This window comes from Serinus canaria, chromosome 6 (assembly GCF_022539315.1).
Source record: "Serinus canaria isolate serCan28SL12 chromosome 6, serCan2020, whole genome shotgun sequence".
Classification (NCBI taxonomy): Eukaryota; Metazoa; Chordata; class Aves; order Passeriformes; family Fringillidae; genus Serinus; species Serinus canaria.
The window spans coordinates 3,738,300-3,754,058 of NC_066320.1; positions in this window are offsets into that span (position 1 = coordinate 3,738,300).

Below are 15,759 nucleotides of genomic sequence, written 5' to 3' on the forward strand. Positions count from 1 at the left end.
AAACTAGAATAGAAATAAAAATAATAAACACCTAAATCTAAACACAAAATATCATCTCAAACACTTCAATCCTAACCTTAATAAAAACAAAAGAAACCAACCCAACCCCCAACATTTAGTGGTCCTTGTGCCACATTTGGTGATGCAACAGCTGAATAGAATGTTTGGCTCTTTCCAAAATCCTTCTGGACCCTCACAGGGATGAAATGGAGCACCAAGGTACTTCAGCAGAGAGATTTCCTGGAATTAGAGAGTTGTGAAGTTTGGAAAAGCCCTTTATGATCATCAAGTCAAACCAGCAGCACTGCTGTGCTCACCACTGAGCACTGACCATTTTCCTTGTAGAATGTGCCAGTTTAGGATCCCAGCATGGGGATCCACCCCTGGAATTGCATCCTCCTCTGGCTGACCCTGAGCTCAGAGCTGGAGCCCGCCCAGGCTGGGCCATGGTTTGCCATCCCAGAGCTGAGCCCCAGCACGTGGATGCAGTCCTGGGCTTCATTTGCAGCCCTGTTAAATGAAGCATTTGTAATTAGGTGTTGCTGACGCTCCAGCTTGGGAAAAGTGCCATCCCTGTGTTTGCTCAGCTTTAAAAGCACGAGGTGTCCCTGAGGGGGGAGGTGACAGGGCTGGATCCCTCTTGGAGAGCAGCACCTCACTCCTTCCTCTCTTCTCACCAGGGTGCAGCTCCCATTTCCTGGCCCAAACACGGGATTGCTCCCAAGGAAACCTCTGCCTTCTGCTCTCCACCTCCCTGCAGGATTTGGGGGTTCAAGGGCAGCTTTTGGGGCACCCTCAAAGAGGATAAAACCCCCAAACAAGCCCTTCCCAAGCAGTTAGGAGCTCCTCTCTCTGAGCACAGTTTGGGATCTGCTGCGCCTCCTGATCTCCAGGGCAGAGCTTGGGAGTGGGAGGCAGATGTTGTGAGGATCTGTGAAAAGAATTTGGAATGTGTTAGAGATGAGACTTCTGAGTCATTTCAGATAATGTAATTTATTTTTTTTAACCTTTTACATAGGTAAGAAAGATGAATTCAGCTTACCTTCTATGATTTTTATATAAATTATATAAAATTCAGCTCACCTTATATGATTTTATATGAATATGAATTCTATGATTCAGAAAGTCACAATGCTTCTAGTTACAAAAATTTTTAAAATTTATTAACTGTTAAAACACTATCAACAAAAATAGTTGTTTTATATATTTGACCTAATCTTTAAATATTTCATCTTACAGACTCATGTTACAATATAAACTTTTCTAGTTAATTATTATAATACACAAAATTACAATACTGTATTCTAAAACTCTCTACTTTCCTCTATTTATTTTAACATATTTTTAATTTAAACCATAAATCTACTTTCTCATTTCTAATGCTTAAATTTAGAAGTCTTTTCTAAAATTTCAGATCAAATCTTGTGTTTAATCCTAAGTTTTAACTTACAAACTCAAAGTTCTAAGAATCCTCTATATTTTGGATTCCAGCAAGATGTGACAATGGTTTTTTTCCTTGTCAAAGGGATTTTTATGTCTTTAGCAGGCCATCCTGTCCTGTCCTAAGGGACTGCTGGGATTTCAGGCTGATATAAATATATATATATATATATATATATATATATATAGTTTATATAAGGTGTAAACTGGATCTCAGACCAAAGGCCCCAGTGTCCACTGAGCACTGCAGACTGCACAGGAAAATGAGCTGAAATCATTCAGTGACCAATTAAATGCCTCTGCCCTGGAATTGGGACAATGGGGGAAGCAAAGCAGCTCCATAAAATCAAGTGTCACACACCAGCACTCAAAACAAACAATGAAAAACTCTCTCTGAGGGAAATGTGAGGTGTTACCTGAGAGCAGGTAATGGGGCTCTGGTGATCTGTCAGCAAGAGGGGATGAAATGCAGGTGGCCATGGCATGGAAATAGGGCAGTTTGGGATGGAAAGCCCAATTTTGGGGTAGAAACCAGCTGTGGATGGACCCACAGGTGTGAGGGTGTCTTAGGCTGAGGGTGTGTATTTTGTCGCCATCTGTCAGAGGTGGGGCAGTTCTCTTCTGTTCAATGGGCAGTTTTCTTTATCTCTCCCACAGCCAACCCTCCCTCCAGGAGATCTCTGCTGTTCATGGCCATTAATTATTAATTATCTTCTGTCCATGGCCAGTGAGTGTCCCTGCAGGGCTGATCAAATTCCACCATCCCATGGGGAGATGCCCTGCCCAGGGGAGGAGCCAAGCATTCCTACCTGGATACAATCTGAGGTTTGGAACAGCCCAGCAGCCTTTGCCCACTGCATTCCCAGAGGAGCAGCTTTCTGCTGCCCTGCATTCCCAGAGGGAGAGCAGGCCCATCTCTAGCAGCCCTGGAGCTGCAGAGGAAAACTCCCCCCTTGTGCAGGATCCCTGCTCCAGCAGAACACAGCTGGCACTGCAGGAGGGCTGAGCCCCCTGGGATGGGACTGTGCCCCCACCCTGAGCCCCCCTGGGATGGGACTGTGCCACCACCCTGACACACAGGGGGTCAGGGCCTGCTCTGACTCTGGCAGGGTTGGTTTTTTTTGTTTGTACTATTGCATTTGTATTTTTATTTTCCTAGTAAAGAACTGTTATTCCTGTTCCCATATCTTTGCCTGAGAGCCCCTTAATCTCAAAATTATAATAATTCAGAAGGAGGTAGTTTACATTTTCCATTTCAAGGGAGGCTCCTGCCCTCCTCAGCAGACACCTGCCTTTCAAACCCAGACAGAGGGAAGCACGACAACACACATGGACATGGAAAGCCCCTCTGATGCCAGAGGGGTTGGAATTCAGCACCGTTTTTTGAGGTTGTGAAGGAAGGGCAGCTGTGATGTTTTCCTTCCCCGTCTTCCCCTCTCTGCCACAGATTTTGCTCAGAAGAGATCAAGAGAGGAGATGTGATTTGTGCTTATGTTTCCTTGAAAGCCTCTTGAGGAGCAGACCCAAGAGCAGCAGAACATGATTGTTTCCTTCTCCACAATCACAGCACTAGTGGGCTGCCTCCTTCAGGGTTTGCCTCAGCCTGCCAGGATTAGGGAAAAGCACTTCCAGCTCAGGAAAAATGACACTTCTGTGTGATTTATTTACTGCCACAAACCCCCTAATGGGAGCCTGATCCTCCAGCTTTCCCTGGAAGTGCTACAGGAAGTTTTCCAGGATGTCCAGCAAGGGGTTTTTGGCAAATCTCTGGCTGTGCCAAGCCCTGCTGGGGATCAGCAGCTCTCCTTTAACACAGCAATAAAGCCAATAAAAATATCCTTGGTGTCAGGAGGAGCAGGATCAGAGCCCAGCCATGGAAAAACATGGAAATGCTGATGTTGAGAGCATCTCCTGAGTGCTGTGCTTGGTGGAGACACCCTGGTCAGACAGACCCTGCTGTGATCCAGGTGTGTGGTTGGTGCCATTCCCACTGCAGGCACTACTGGAAGTTGGGCAAAAAATGGGATGTTGCCAAAAAACTTTGGATTTTCCCAAGTTAGCTACAGATTGAGAGGGATGCATGTCAGTTATTGGGGAGGGTTTTGTGTGTGTACAGAGAGAGGTTGTTAAACACCACTGCAGCTCATTATAGCTCTCTAAACATCACAGTTCTCCCTTTTCCCTCAAATCAATCTGCATGCTGCAATGCTCTGTAATTAGGAACAATTCAATTGAAGCCTTAATGCTTTCCAAAAACAATCCTTTGCTTCAGCAGCCTGACTCATACCCTGCTAGAGAGCTGCTGCTAGGCTGAAAAGGAATTTATAGTGGAGTAAACAGCCTGTGTGTATTGGTATTTAGAGATATGAAAACCACATGGTCCTAATTCCAAAACTGATATTAGATGGGAAAAAAAAAAATATTTTAAAAAATGGGCACAAATGAGGTTTCTGCACTCCTCTTCCTCAAGCTTGGGACTTTCCAGATATTCAAGCTGCCAGTTTTTCCTTGTTGTGGCTGAGACATTTTGGGTTTGTTTGTGCCATGGAGAAGCAACAGTTGTGCCCAAAGGGGGCTGGATCCTGCTGCTGCCAAAGAAAACAGAATTAATTATAAAAGTTTTGTGTGCCCGTGGCTTCAAGATAAATCTGTGGTTGTAAGTATTCCTTTGATTTTACGATGGTCTGATATGACCTGTGTTTGTGTAAGGCTGATGTTGGGATATGGGTCAAATATTGACACTCTGCTGCTCCAGAAATGACTTTTGTAAAGTTGTGGATACAGCTCCTTCAGTCTCAGGTGTTTCTCCAATGCCTCTGGATATCAGGAATATAAATAGAGGGTGTGCAATGCCAGCCTGAATAATCACAGCAGAGGGAAAGGTCCTGCACCTGCACACAGGAAAGTGGGAGCCAGCAAGCTCAGGAAATGCCCCCATTCCCCATTTCTCTGCTCAGCATTGGCTCCTAAAATCCGTGTCCAAAAATAATTGCAAAGGAGTGATTTCAAGCTGGAGCTGGTGGCAAAACAGTGCTCCTGCAAATGTGTTTGACATGGGAAATGTTTGAATCCTGTCCCTGCTGGCGTGTCCTCCCCTTTGGCAAAAAATTCTTCAAAGGGCACCATCAGACCCAAACACTTGGGAGGTTTAATTGGAAATTACATTCTAATGTTTTTAGAATGTAGTTTTTGTTTCTGCTGAACAATTTCCCAACCTGCTTCCTGATTTCTGTCCATGCAGATTCTTGATCCTGAGAATGTGACCTCCACCTGGTCTTGTGGAAACACAGGGGCATCATGGGCCTGAAAAGAGCAGGTGCTTTAGAAATAAGTTGTAAATGTATAAAACAAAGTCCTCCCTTTAAGAATGAAGGCAAACCTTGAAGTCATGGGTGTTAAGATTCCCAAAGTGTGCAGCACAAAAAAGAAAATCCTTTTTTTGCAAAATGTTACAGAACCCCACACTGGTTTGGGTTGGAAAGGACCCTAAAGTTCATCTTCTTCCATGGGCAGGGACACCTTCCACTCTCCCAGGCTGCTCCAAGCCCCATCCAACCTGGCCCTGGGCACTTCCAGCTCTTATTTCTCCTCTAAGTGCATTCAAAAAACCCAGAATGTTCTGATAATAATGGTTCACGCTGAACAGAAGTGAAAAGCAGTAATTGGATTTACTGTACAAATCACTGACAGTAAGTCCTCTAATGCTGTTAGGACTCCTTAAAACAATAGACTTAAACCTCTCTCCCAGCTGAAACCAAAGCTCCCAAGGCTAATAATTACTCTTAAAGGCCAGATGTGGTTATTTTGCAGCACCTTTTTGTGGCTTCTCTGTGTGCAGGAGAAAAGCCTTGGGTGTTTTTTTTTCCTTTTTCTTTCTGTTTCAGTACAAATAAATGGGATGGGAAAGGCAAGGACTTGCACAGGTACTTGTTTGCTTTGGAAGGACACCCTGCACAAGGGTGGCATGAACTCAGAGTGCTCCAGCCTGCCTGGCTGCCTACAGCAGAAATCCTAATATTTCCTAATAGATAGATTTAATATATCCTTCCTGCTGGGGAGAAGGGAACACCCCAGTGGCTGGGTGCAGGTGTAAAGAAAATGGGGTCAAGGCCACTGCTCCAGTTTGTGGGTGGGGGCAAAGAGGGGAGGTAGGAAAAGTGGTATTGATCTGGGGATATAAGGGCACTGATAAGAGAAATGGGAACAATTTGCATGGAGAACTGGGCAAGTCTGGGCAGGAGAGATAGACAGGAATGAGGCTTTATTTTAAAATATGAATGTGCTTTTAACAAAATTAAAAATGTGTTGTCGGGCCTTGCAGATTTTTCCTCTGCTGGAAGACCAGGGAGGAAAATGAGATTTTTCCAAGCAGCAGGCTGGGACTTGTAAAGCCAGTCCTAACCACTAAGCTGAGTCTTTTACCTCTTCTGAGCTTTGGCCAACTGGGGAGGCAAGAGCAAATAGTTTGTGACTTGTTTCCTTCCACGGAGCTTTTGCTTTTTTCCACTTGTGCTTTTCATCCAAGCCCATTTCATACCTGCCTGGTGGGTTCAGGCATTTGTGGAATATTTCCCACTTCACCCTTTAAGGGTGGTTGTGTGCTCATGACTCACTGCACCCTCCTGATGTGTAATAACTTCCTTCTGAAAAATGGTTCTGCAGCACATTGAATTCAGGAGTGTTTTACCATCCTGTGGGATGGCAGAAAAGCACTTGGGACATCTTGCTGTCATTTGGGCACCAAAGTTTGTAAAACTGGTACAGAATTTTTACAGGGGATTCAGGGAAGAAACAGTGGCTGGGATAGGCTTTGATATCCTGAGTGGGCTTTGTAGGTCCCTGGTTTATGAATTCATTGAGAAATTGAATCACAGGATGGGTTGAGTTGGAAAGGATCTTAAAGCCCATCCAGTGCCACCCCTGCCATGGCAGGGACACCTTCCACTGTCCCAGGCTGCTCCAAGCCCCATCCAACCTGGCCTTGGGCACTGCCAGGGATCCAGGGGCAGCCCCAGCTGCTCTGGGCACCCTGTGCCAGGGCCTGCCCACTCTCCCAGGGAACAATTCCTAATTCCCAATATCTGATAAAAACCTGCCCTCTGTCACTTTTAAGCCATTTCTAGTCCTGTCACTCCATGCCCTTGGCAGAAGTCCCTGTCCCTGACTTTCCCTGGGGCAGGAAAAGCAAGGCAGGGTTGACTTTGCTCTTGCTCAGGCAGAGGTGCCTGGAGAAGATCAGGAATTGTTTGGCCTAAGGTGACTGTCCTAAGTCACCTTAGGGATGAGGTGTGGGAGGGTGGCTATGGGAAACTGCAAAAGGAATGAAAAAAGGCTCCTGTGACTCAAAGAACAACCAGAGGGTGCTGAGCATTCCTGGGAGAGGGAAGTCCTGAGCGGGGAATGGGTGGCCAACTCCTCCAGCTCGTAGGTACAGGAAGAATGACTCACCTCCACAAATTGCAGAGGTGCCAAAGTGCCCCACTGCTCCCCTAAACACAGCCAGCTCGAGCTGGAGACTTCCACACCTCTGCTCCAGCAGCCTCAGAGTGCTCAGAACCCAAAATAGTGCTGGCCAGGGGCTGGGTTTCTTAAACTTTTTCCCTAAGCCTTGTTGTTTTTGCTGTCTCCTTTGCCCAGTGGGTTGGTGGGCAAAGGAGACAGCAAGACCATTTATTCTGTTATTTATTCTGTTGGCTGGGTTTGGGGTTGCTCATGGGTGGCCCTGAGCTGGAAGGGTTGGGGTTCTCGAGGCAGGGGCTGCTGCAGAGCTGGGTTTTGGGGTAGGGCACCTTGCTGGAGCCCAGCTCAGAGGCTCATTGCTCCTTCAGCAGGCTACAAAAAGGAGTTCAGACTCAAAGCATGAGGCTTGGCCCCTCTGCCTGGGCTAAACCTGAACTTCCCTGAGGGTTTGGGTTTGGATCCAGGCAGCAAAATCCCACTGTTGGAGTTCAGGGGGGCTGCCAAGCTATCCTAAATTCAGGTGGGTGGTGGAGCTGGATCTCCCCCCCTGAGGCCAAATGGGAACAAAAAAGGGTCTGTGATGCAGGGCAGTGGTGTTTGGTTTGGGATGTGTGACTGCTAACCACAAACGGAGTCAATATTTAATAGAAAAGAATGGAAAAATAGTAAAAATAGTACTTTAAGCAGACCTGTGTCACTTCAACATAGGTGTGAGGGGTGTCTTTTGTCCCTTCAAGTGTTTATTTTATTTTTATTATTTTCTGAATGAATCTGGGACCCTGGCAGTTTTTGGTGTGTTGCAGTTTGCTGCTCCAAAGGAGCTCTGCCATCACCATCCTCTGAGCTGCCTGCAGGGTGAGGGATGGGAACACACTCATTTGGAGTGAATGTTTTTAAACAAACCCTTTCCAGCTGTGGCCAGACCTGAACCTTCCAATGTTCCCATGTCTGGTGAAAAGGGTGTTTCTTTAAATAAAAAAGGTGGGAGCCAGCACTCCAGAGCAGAACCCCAGATGGGTTTGGGTGGGAAGGGACCTTAAATCCCATCCAGTGCCATGGGCAGGGACACCTCCCACTATCCCAGGCTGCTCCAGCCTGGCCTTGGACACTTCCAGGGATCCAGGGGCAGCCACAGCTGCTCTGCTGCCCGCCCTCCCAGGGAACAATTCCTTCCCTCTTTTGGATCAGCTCTGGTGTGGGTGGTGTTGGTGGCATCTTCTCCTTTCTGAGTGATCCTTGCTCTTGCCATCCCATCAGATTCCTGCTGTGGATGGGGTGGCTTGGGATGGTCTTGCTGGACAAACTAAACTCTATAAAAACACCATCCACCCTCCAAAGCTTCCTGGCCTCCCTTGGTGAGGGCAGTGCCACCATCCTGGACTCGACCTGCCCTGATGTTCTGTCAGTTCTTTGAGAAAGTTCCAGCTCTGCCAAGGTGTCATTTCCCCCAGGGAAAAGTGGCTTCTCAAGCAGCTCCAGCCCAGCTTTCTGCTGAAGCTGTCTCAAAGGAGATGTCCACCCTTCCTGGCAAACCTTGCTAGCAACACTTAGGTCATATTCTGCTTTTATTTCCCCTGCTCTGAAAGCAGCCAAACTTCTCCCCAGGCTTCGTGCAGCTGGAAATTGCTGAAGCCTTTCCAGCACCCAGCAACAAATTACAACTGTGAGATAACACACAGCCCTGGGCATTGGCTAGAAATGGCACATTCTAAATATTTTAATTGCTGATTTGTATGTTTGGGAGGAAAAAAAAAAAAAAAAAAAAACAACCTTCAGATGCCGTGCAATGCATGTATAAATTCTGAATTGTAAATAAATATCCTCCCAGGGAGCTCAGATTTTTTTGGCAGTTTATCAAGCAGCGAGGTTTAAATGGGAATGCATTCAACTGGAGTAGAAAGCAACCAGAATATCTCTGGGATTTTGGCGTGGGATGGGGCTCCCTGAGCTGGGCAGGCCTCTCCTAATGTTGGTGTACACAAAAATTGAGAATTGAGAGCATGCAAAGGGACCTCTGGAAGGGAGAGGAGCCAACTTGTACAGAGCAAACTCAAGGTTTTGTCCCATTCATGGTCTGCAAGAGCCAATTCTGTTGTGAGAAGGTCACAGATGAATCAGAGCTGCTTCTCCAGCCTTGGAAGGGAGTTCCTGCTGCCCAAGCTTTGGGCTTTTGGACAGGGATGCTGTGTTCCCAAGGAGGATGGCTGGCACCTGTGGGATTGCTCAAATAGCTCTGAAAAGATCAAATGTGGATGCACCCAGTGTTGCTTCCCAGGCTTCAAACTGAGATAGATGTGACAGGACTTTTAATGCTGGAGGAAACTAAAAATATCTATTTAAAATGGCAAGAATCCAGTTAGAAGAGGAAAAATGCCTGGCACAGACCCGAAGCCAGCTTGGGCTCTGCTTTGTGCATCTTGGAAATTGCTTTTCACAGGTCCTGACCTCAGTGCAGAGGGGCATGGAGAGGTTTTGTCCCCATCTTGAGCAAGGCTGGCTATAAAACCCCTCCAGGTGAGCTGCCAGCAGCTTTTGCAGGAACACCAGGCTTTGGGAGCAGCTCTGCCTATGGGAATGTGCTCAGGAAGGCAAGAAAACAAAGCTCTAAAAAATACAGCTGGCTCTCTCACCTTGGTTTTTAATTTCTTCATCAACACCTGGGGGGCAGACAGGGACTCTGAAGGGCAATTTTCTCTCCTTTTCCTTTCCAAACTGGTTGGAATTGCCCCTGAGCTGGTGGATGAGGTGGTTCCTGGGAGCAGAGCGTGCTTACCTGGCTGTTCCCAGGCTCCAACATGGGCAGCAGCTGATGCAGAAAATGCTCCAGTGCAGAACAAACCAAGCAGAGGAGAAATATTAATTTAGATTTTTCCAAAAGGCAGCTGGTTTTGTTGGTTTTGCTCACTGGGTTATGCAGATGCTCCCTTGGTGTCAGGGATTTCTGATGGAGCTGGTGCTCTCAGCTGTGACAGAAGGCATAGAAAAAGGTCATAGATACAGCTTTGACTTCAGGTAAAAGTAATAAAATCCCCCCAAAAGACAGACAAAACTGCTTCTAAACCCAGCTTGCAGCAATTTCACGCTCTATATATGCAAGAGGTTTCAGTAGCAGTTCAGCAGCATCAAGAATTCTTCCTTTTTCACTGTAAATATTTCCTAGCTTAAAAATAAAGCTCCAAACAATTCTCCAATTCCCGTGTGCAGCCCTGATGGATCTGTACATCCTGAGATGAATTTGATTATTTTTCACTTGAAATACTTCAGGTTTTAGTGCCACAATTAATGTTGACTGAACTTTTAGGCTGTAACTTTCCTGGTGTTTTTGCAAGTCTGTGGGGTTTTCATTATTTCTCCTCTCCCCAAGACAGTATGAATACGATAGGGTGTCATTCCTTAGTAAAAAAGGATTTAATAATGAAAATTCCATTTTTAAGGAACATAAACCTGAACACCTGAGTTTGCAGGAGTTCAGGATCATCTCAGAATGGTTTCTCTGCTCAGCAGCTTCCAAAAGCAAAAGTCATGGAAGCTGAATGTTGCTTGGGATTTTAAACTGAAAATCCATTCAGAAAGAAGAGAGTCCTCGAGGGAATCGAGGTAAAAATAGCTGCCAAACAAGGCGAAATTGAAGAGGAAAAGAACATTGATATTCAGAATATTCATTTCTCACGGAGCCTGACGTTAACGGCTCTGCTGGGAAATTACATTATTGTTGTTAAAATGCTGTGGAAATCCAAATAAAGGCTGGGAAGCTACAGGATGTTCTCGGAGGATGCAAGCTTTGCTGGAAGAAAACGAAATAAACAGTTCAGCTCCAACACCTAAATATTGATATAAAGATGTAAAAGTCGAGGAGGCTTCACAGAGCAGCACGTGATGGGGATGTCCCAGGGCACTGGGCAGGCTTGGAAAGTCAAATCTTCTCTGTCCCTGTGAAGCAGTTGGAGTTCATGTGGTGTCCTGGAAAAGCAGGATGTGAGCCAAGGAATAAAGGAATGTCAACCCCAGTAATGGAGTTACTGACTGGGTTGGGCAGGAGCACAGTGAGGAATGGGGTTTAAAAATAACCCCAGTGATGGGTGAGAAGGGCCCTGGAAGAGCAGCCCTGAGCAGGGGGGGATCCCCATCCTCGGGGGTGGCCCTGGTGCTCCCAGAGCCCTTTCCCAGTGCTCCCAGCTGGGATTGCTGGGGGATGCCAGTGCAGAGCATGCTGCCACTTCAGGAACGTGGCTCCTGAGGGGGATTTGGGGTCACAACAGCACAGGGCCAGAGCCACTGGTGGGAAAATGTCCCTGGAGCTCACGGCTGAGCAGGGAGGTCGCTCAGGGCTGACATTCCCATATGGATCCTGTGGAGTTGCTGCTGGCCCAAGCCCAGCTCACTCTGGAGTTATTCCTGCTCAACATTCCCTTGAGCAGACGGGACTGCTAGGAACGTGCCTTGAGCTGTTTGATTTTCCAGCATCAGCCTCATTATTACATGGTTATGACAATGGGAAGATGCCAGCAGCTCCCATCCCAAGAACTTCATGTCACAACTCACTTTATAAGGTTTTTGACCAATCACACAAAGCAGAAGCACACTGACAGCAGTTCTATCCAACCCCACTATAAGCACAGGTACCTTTGGTTAAACCAAGGCTTGCTTATTTCAAACACAATGCCTGCTTGTGAGCCTTAAAACACAATGCACAGAGCTCCACTATTAAGCTTAGAACTTCCTGATACCTTGCTAGATAAAATTTTCTGCAGCTTAGGGAGTTATCCTAGACAAGCATTAATACACAGACCATTGTTCTATTTGTCCTTGCTTTTCCACTTCTTACATAATTTTTCTGCTGACCAATCTCATGGCTACTGCTGAGCTCCAATCACAGTTCTGCTGTCTCTGAGCAGCTTTCCCAAAACCCTCTGATTTTATGGATTCCCACTGGGGCCTTTTCAATATTTGACTTTTCTCACTGCTTTGTCACCCTCCTGATTTTCCAGAGCTGCTTTTGTCATGCCAAGAGTTTCTGGCTGATGATTTAGTCACCTCCAAGCTCTGCATCCAAAGGCAGGACACGAGGATGGAAAATTGGGCTCTACCTCAAATCCCACTGCCCCAAACACCCCCATCACAGCCAGGCTGCTCTTGGAGCTGATCCAAAATAAATCTGGAGGGTGCTGATGAGGAGCAGCCTTTAGTGGCATCGCCTTCCCAAGATAACCATCAGTTGTCACCCAATTTTGGCAGGGGACACGACAGCCAGGAGCAGGAAGATTTTTAGATCAGTCCCAGATGAGATGCTGAGCATTTTCCAGGAGCATTTCTGTCTGGGAATAGCCAGTGGGAGGCTGAATGGATTTGTGGCTGGCCAGGTGGCTGTCACAGCTGTGCTGTGGTGCTGGATGTCACCCCCTGCCACCGCTGCCATCAGGGGCAGAAGGGGTGGCAGGGCTTTGTTCCACGGCTGCAGAGGGGAAATGCTCTGGGGGATGAGATTTCCTGAAAGGTGGAAGCATTTTTATTACTGATTTACAAAGAAATAAAATTTTAAAATTTGGTATTTTTAAATAAAAAAATTAAAAAAAAATATTTTAAATATATTTTATTGTAAATTTTAATATATATGTCAATATATTTTTAAATGTTATATTTCAATATATTATACATTTTAATATATATTCAATATATGTTTTGTGTATATTTTACATATTTCAATATATAATTTTAATATATATTTAAAATTTATTTTCTATATATTTATACATATATATGTATATACATATATGTATAAATGTATATATGTATATTTATAAATGCATAATAATAAGATGTATAATGAAAATTAAAATTAAAAATTAATGTGTTAAAATGTACTAAAATATAATAATAATAATAATAATAATAATAATAATAATAATAATAATAATAACAATAATAACAATAATAACAATAATACATAATAATAATAATAATTGCCTATTTAAATAAATTTAGAGACAGTTCAGGCAAGTCTTTGCCTAGATTTGTAATAAATCAAGTGATGGGATATGACAAAAAAGGAAGTATTTACATGCAATCATCCCTTTACAAGTCTGGCAGAAAGTGATTTTTTTTTTTTTTTTCTTTTTTTAGATGGAGTTGTGACCAAACTCTCAGTTTTTGTTCACATTCACCATTTTTCAAAAGTCACCCCGTGCTGAGTGGGAGGGAGGATACAGCCTTAAGAACCACAAATGCAGAGTGGGAAATTCTTCTGGGATAGCAGACAGGGGGAAAAACCCAGCAGGAATTCAGGCGTAGATGTTGAGAGCATCTAAATTTGGATGCTGGAGTTTTGCAGCCCCAACAGGTCCCACTTGTTCAGTTTATTTTCTCCCCTCCTCTTTATTAAAAAGAAAACTCTTTGCAGTCCGTGGTTGGAGTGTCCAGTTGGGGAAGTGCCTCCAAAGGGGAGAGTTAATAATATTTATCTAAAACATGCCAGAGCCCACGTGGAGTCTGGAGGACTGGGCTGGATAAAACCAGAATGAAATCCCTGCTATCCTGGGAGTCACTGGAGGGGCTTTTTTTTTTTTTTTCCCCCACCAGCCTCTGATCCTCTGATGCTGTGGAGCAGTTGTGGTGAGAGCATGGATGTGATGCTACCCTTGTAGCCAAAGGAATATTTTTAGCTTCCTCGTTTTCCTTAAGGAAAATGACATCCTGCTTGTGACATTCTGGGGATTATTTTAATTTATATTAATGGGGGAAGAAGTTGAAGCTGTGGGACCATTTCCAGAGCAGTGTCATAAGCAGCAGTGAGGAAAAAAATAATGCCAAAAAGAAAGAGGAAGACACAAGGAAATATTTCCAGGTTATTTCTTCAAGAAAAAATATTTAATGTGGGATATCACCGTGTTTTATATAATCCTAGAATGGTTTGGGTTGGAAGGAACTTTAAAGATCATCCCATGTCATGGGCAGGGACACCTTCCACCATCCCAGGCTGCTCCCAGCCCTGTCCAGCCTGCCAGGGATCCAGGGGCAGCCACAGCTGTGCCAGGGCCTGCCCACCCTGCCAGGGAACAATTCCTTATTCCCAATATCCCACCCATCCCTGCCCCCTGGCAGTGGGAGCCATTCCCTGTGTCCTGTCCCTCCATCCCTTGTCCCCAGTCCCCCTCCAGCGCTCCTGGAGCCTCTTTAGGCTCTGGAAGGTCACAATTTGGTCTCCCTGGAGCCTCCTCCTCTCCCAGCCTGGCTCCAGAGCAGAGGGGCTCTGTGAACTCATGAGATTTCACTAGCAAAAAGTCCTAGGTTTGGGTGATTGGAATAATTTCCTCTGACTTACTGAATGTGCAGTGTCACTGTGCCTGGAGGTTTGATGGATTATAATTAATAGCAGAGAGGGAATTCAACCCAGTTTCCCCAGTGGGGTTAGAACTGGATGATCTTTAAGGTCTCCCTTCCAACCCAAACCATTCTGGGATTCTGTGGAAATGCCTGAGCTGCATCACCTGGAGCTTTCTGTGGATTCTTGGACACTTCAGTAGCTGCAGGGTGTGTAGGACACACAGCTCACACATCCTCACACTGCTCGTGCCCCAAGCTAACCCCACAAAATCCTGTGGCAACAAAAAAATCCTGTGACAAGCTCAGAAGGAGCTCAGCTCAGTGCCTGCTCCATGGCATCATCTCCAAGGCTGATTTTTAATACAAATATCTTTGTTCCCATTTAGGGAGTTACTCTGTGGTGAGCAGGCTCCTATCTGTTAGTAAATTAGACACTGAGGAGGTGACACAGTTTATTAAATTACCCAGTGAAATAGGGACTAAAATGAAGAAAGAAACAGCACAAAATTAATCCTTCCTTTTTGTGGCCTTAAAATGTCCTCCCACTGAAATCTTCTGTGTCCATAAGGCAGCTCCATCCCTTGGGAAGCTGCCACAAAACTTCAGCTGATGTTCAGAGACTGGGGGGGAAATATAGCTTCAGACTTCTGCCACTATTGAAGTAAGTCCCAAATATTGAATATTTTCTTTTTTAACATGGTGGGGATTGCTGCTTTCCTCCAGCTCCTCCAACTTACACAGGGCTGTGACCTCGAGTCCACTCTGCTGCTACTGGAGAGGCTCTTTGCTTGCAAAAGGCAGCTTGGAAGAGAGAATGGTGGGGGTTGCAGAGGTGGAGTAAAAGGCAGGGTATTGATTTTATAAAAACCCAGCATCACCTTTGATACTCTGTTAAAGTTACACCAAGGGAGAGCTGGCACGGCTTCCAGCGGGATAATTACGGCCCCAGCCTGAGTAATGTCTGCGTGCTGCCATGAGAAACGCGGGCGCTGAGCCTTCCTGGCTTCAATAGCTGGCATATTTTACATTTCTGCTGCCTGCAAACTGCTTTCTATAGTGCCTCGTCACAGAGAAACCGCGGGGAGCCAGCACAACGAGCTCTGGCTGAAGCCGAGGGGTTATTTCCAGAAGAACTTTGTGTTTTGCCTCCTCTGAACGTGCCTGGGGATGCTCACCCTCCGCTGGGAGGCGTGGGAAGGGGGGGGCTCAATCCATTCTGGGACTCCTTCCTTAGGGATGGGATCGTGCCCTTTGCTCGGATAAACCGCGGGGTCTCACTGGGCAGGCTTTAAAGTAAAAACGTGCACGAATGAAAGGCACCGAGAACGAGGGGGCTGTAAAGCGCTTCCCAGCACTTGGAGCACCGCATCCTCACCACTTACTGCCACTGTCCCTAATTAACAGCGCGGTGCCAACCTTGGGCTGGGTTTATCCCTGAAAAACGGGACTGTCCGGAGCTCAGCCCCGGGGCGATGCTGGGGCAGCTCCGGGACCTCCCTCTGTGCCTCTTGGTTCACTGCGAGACACATGAATTCCCCT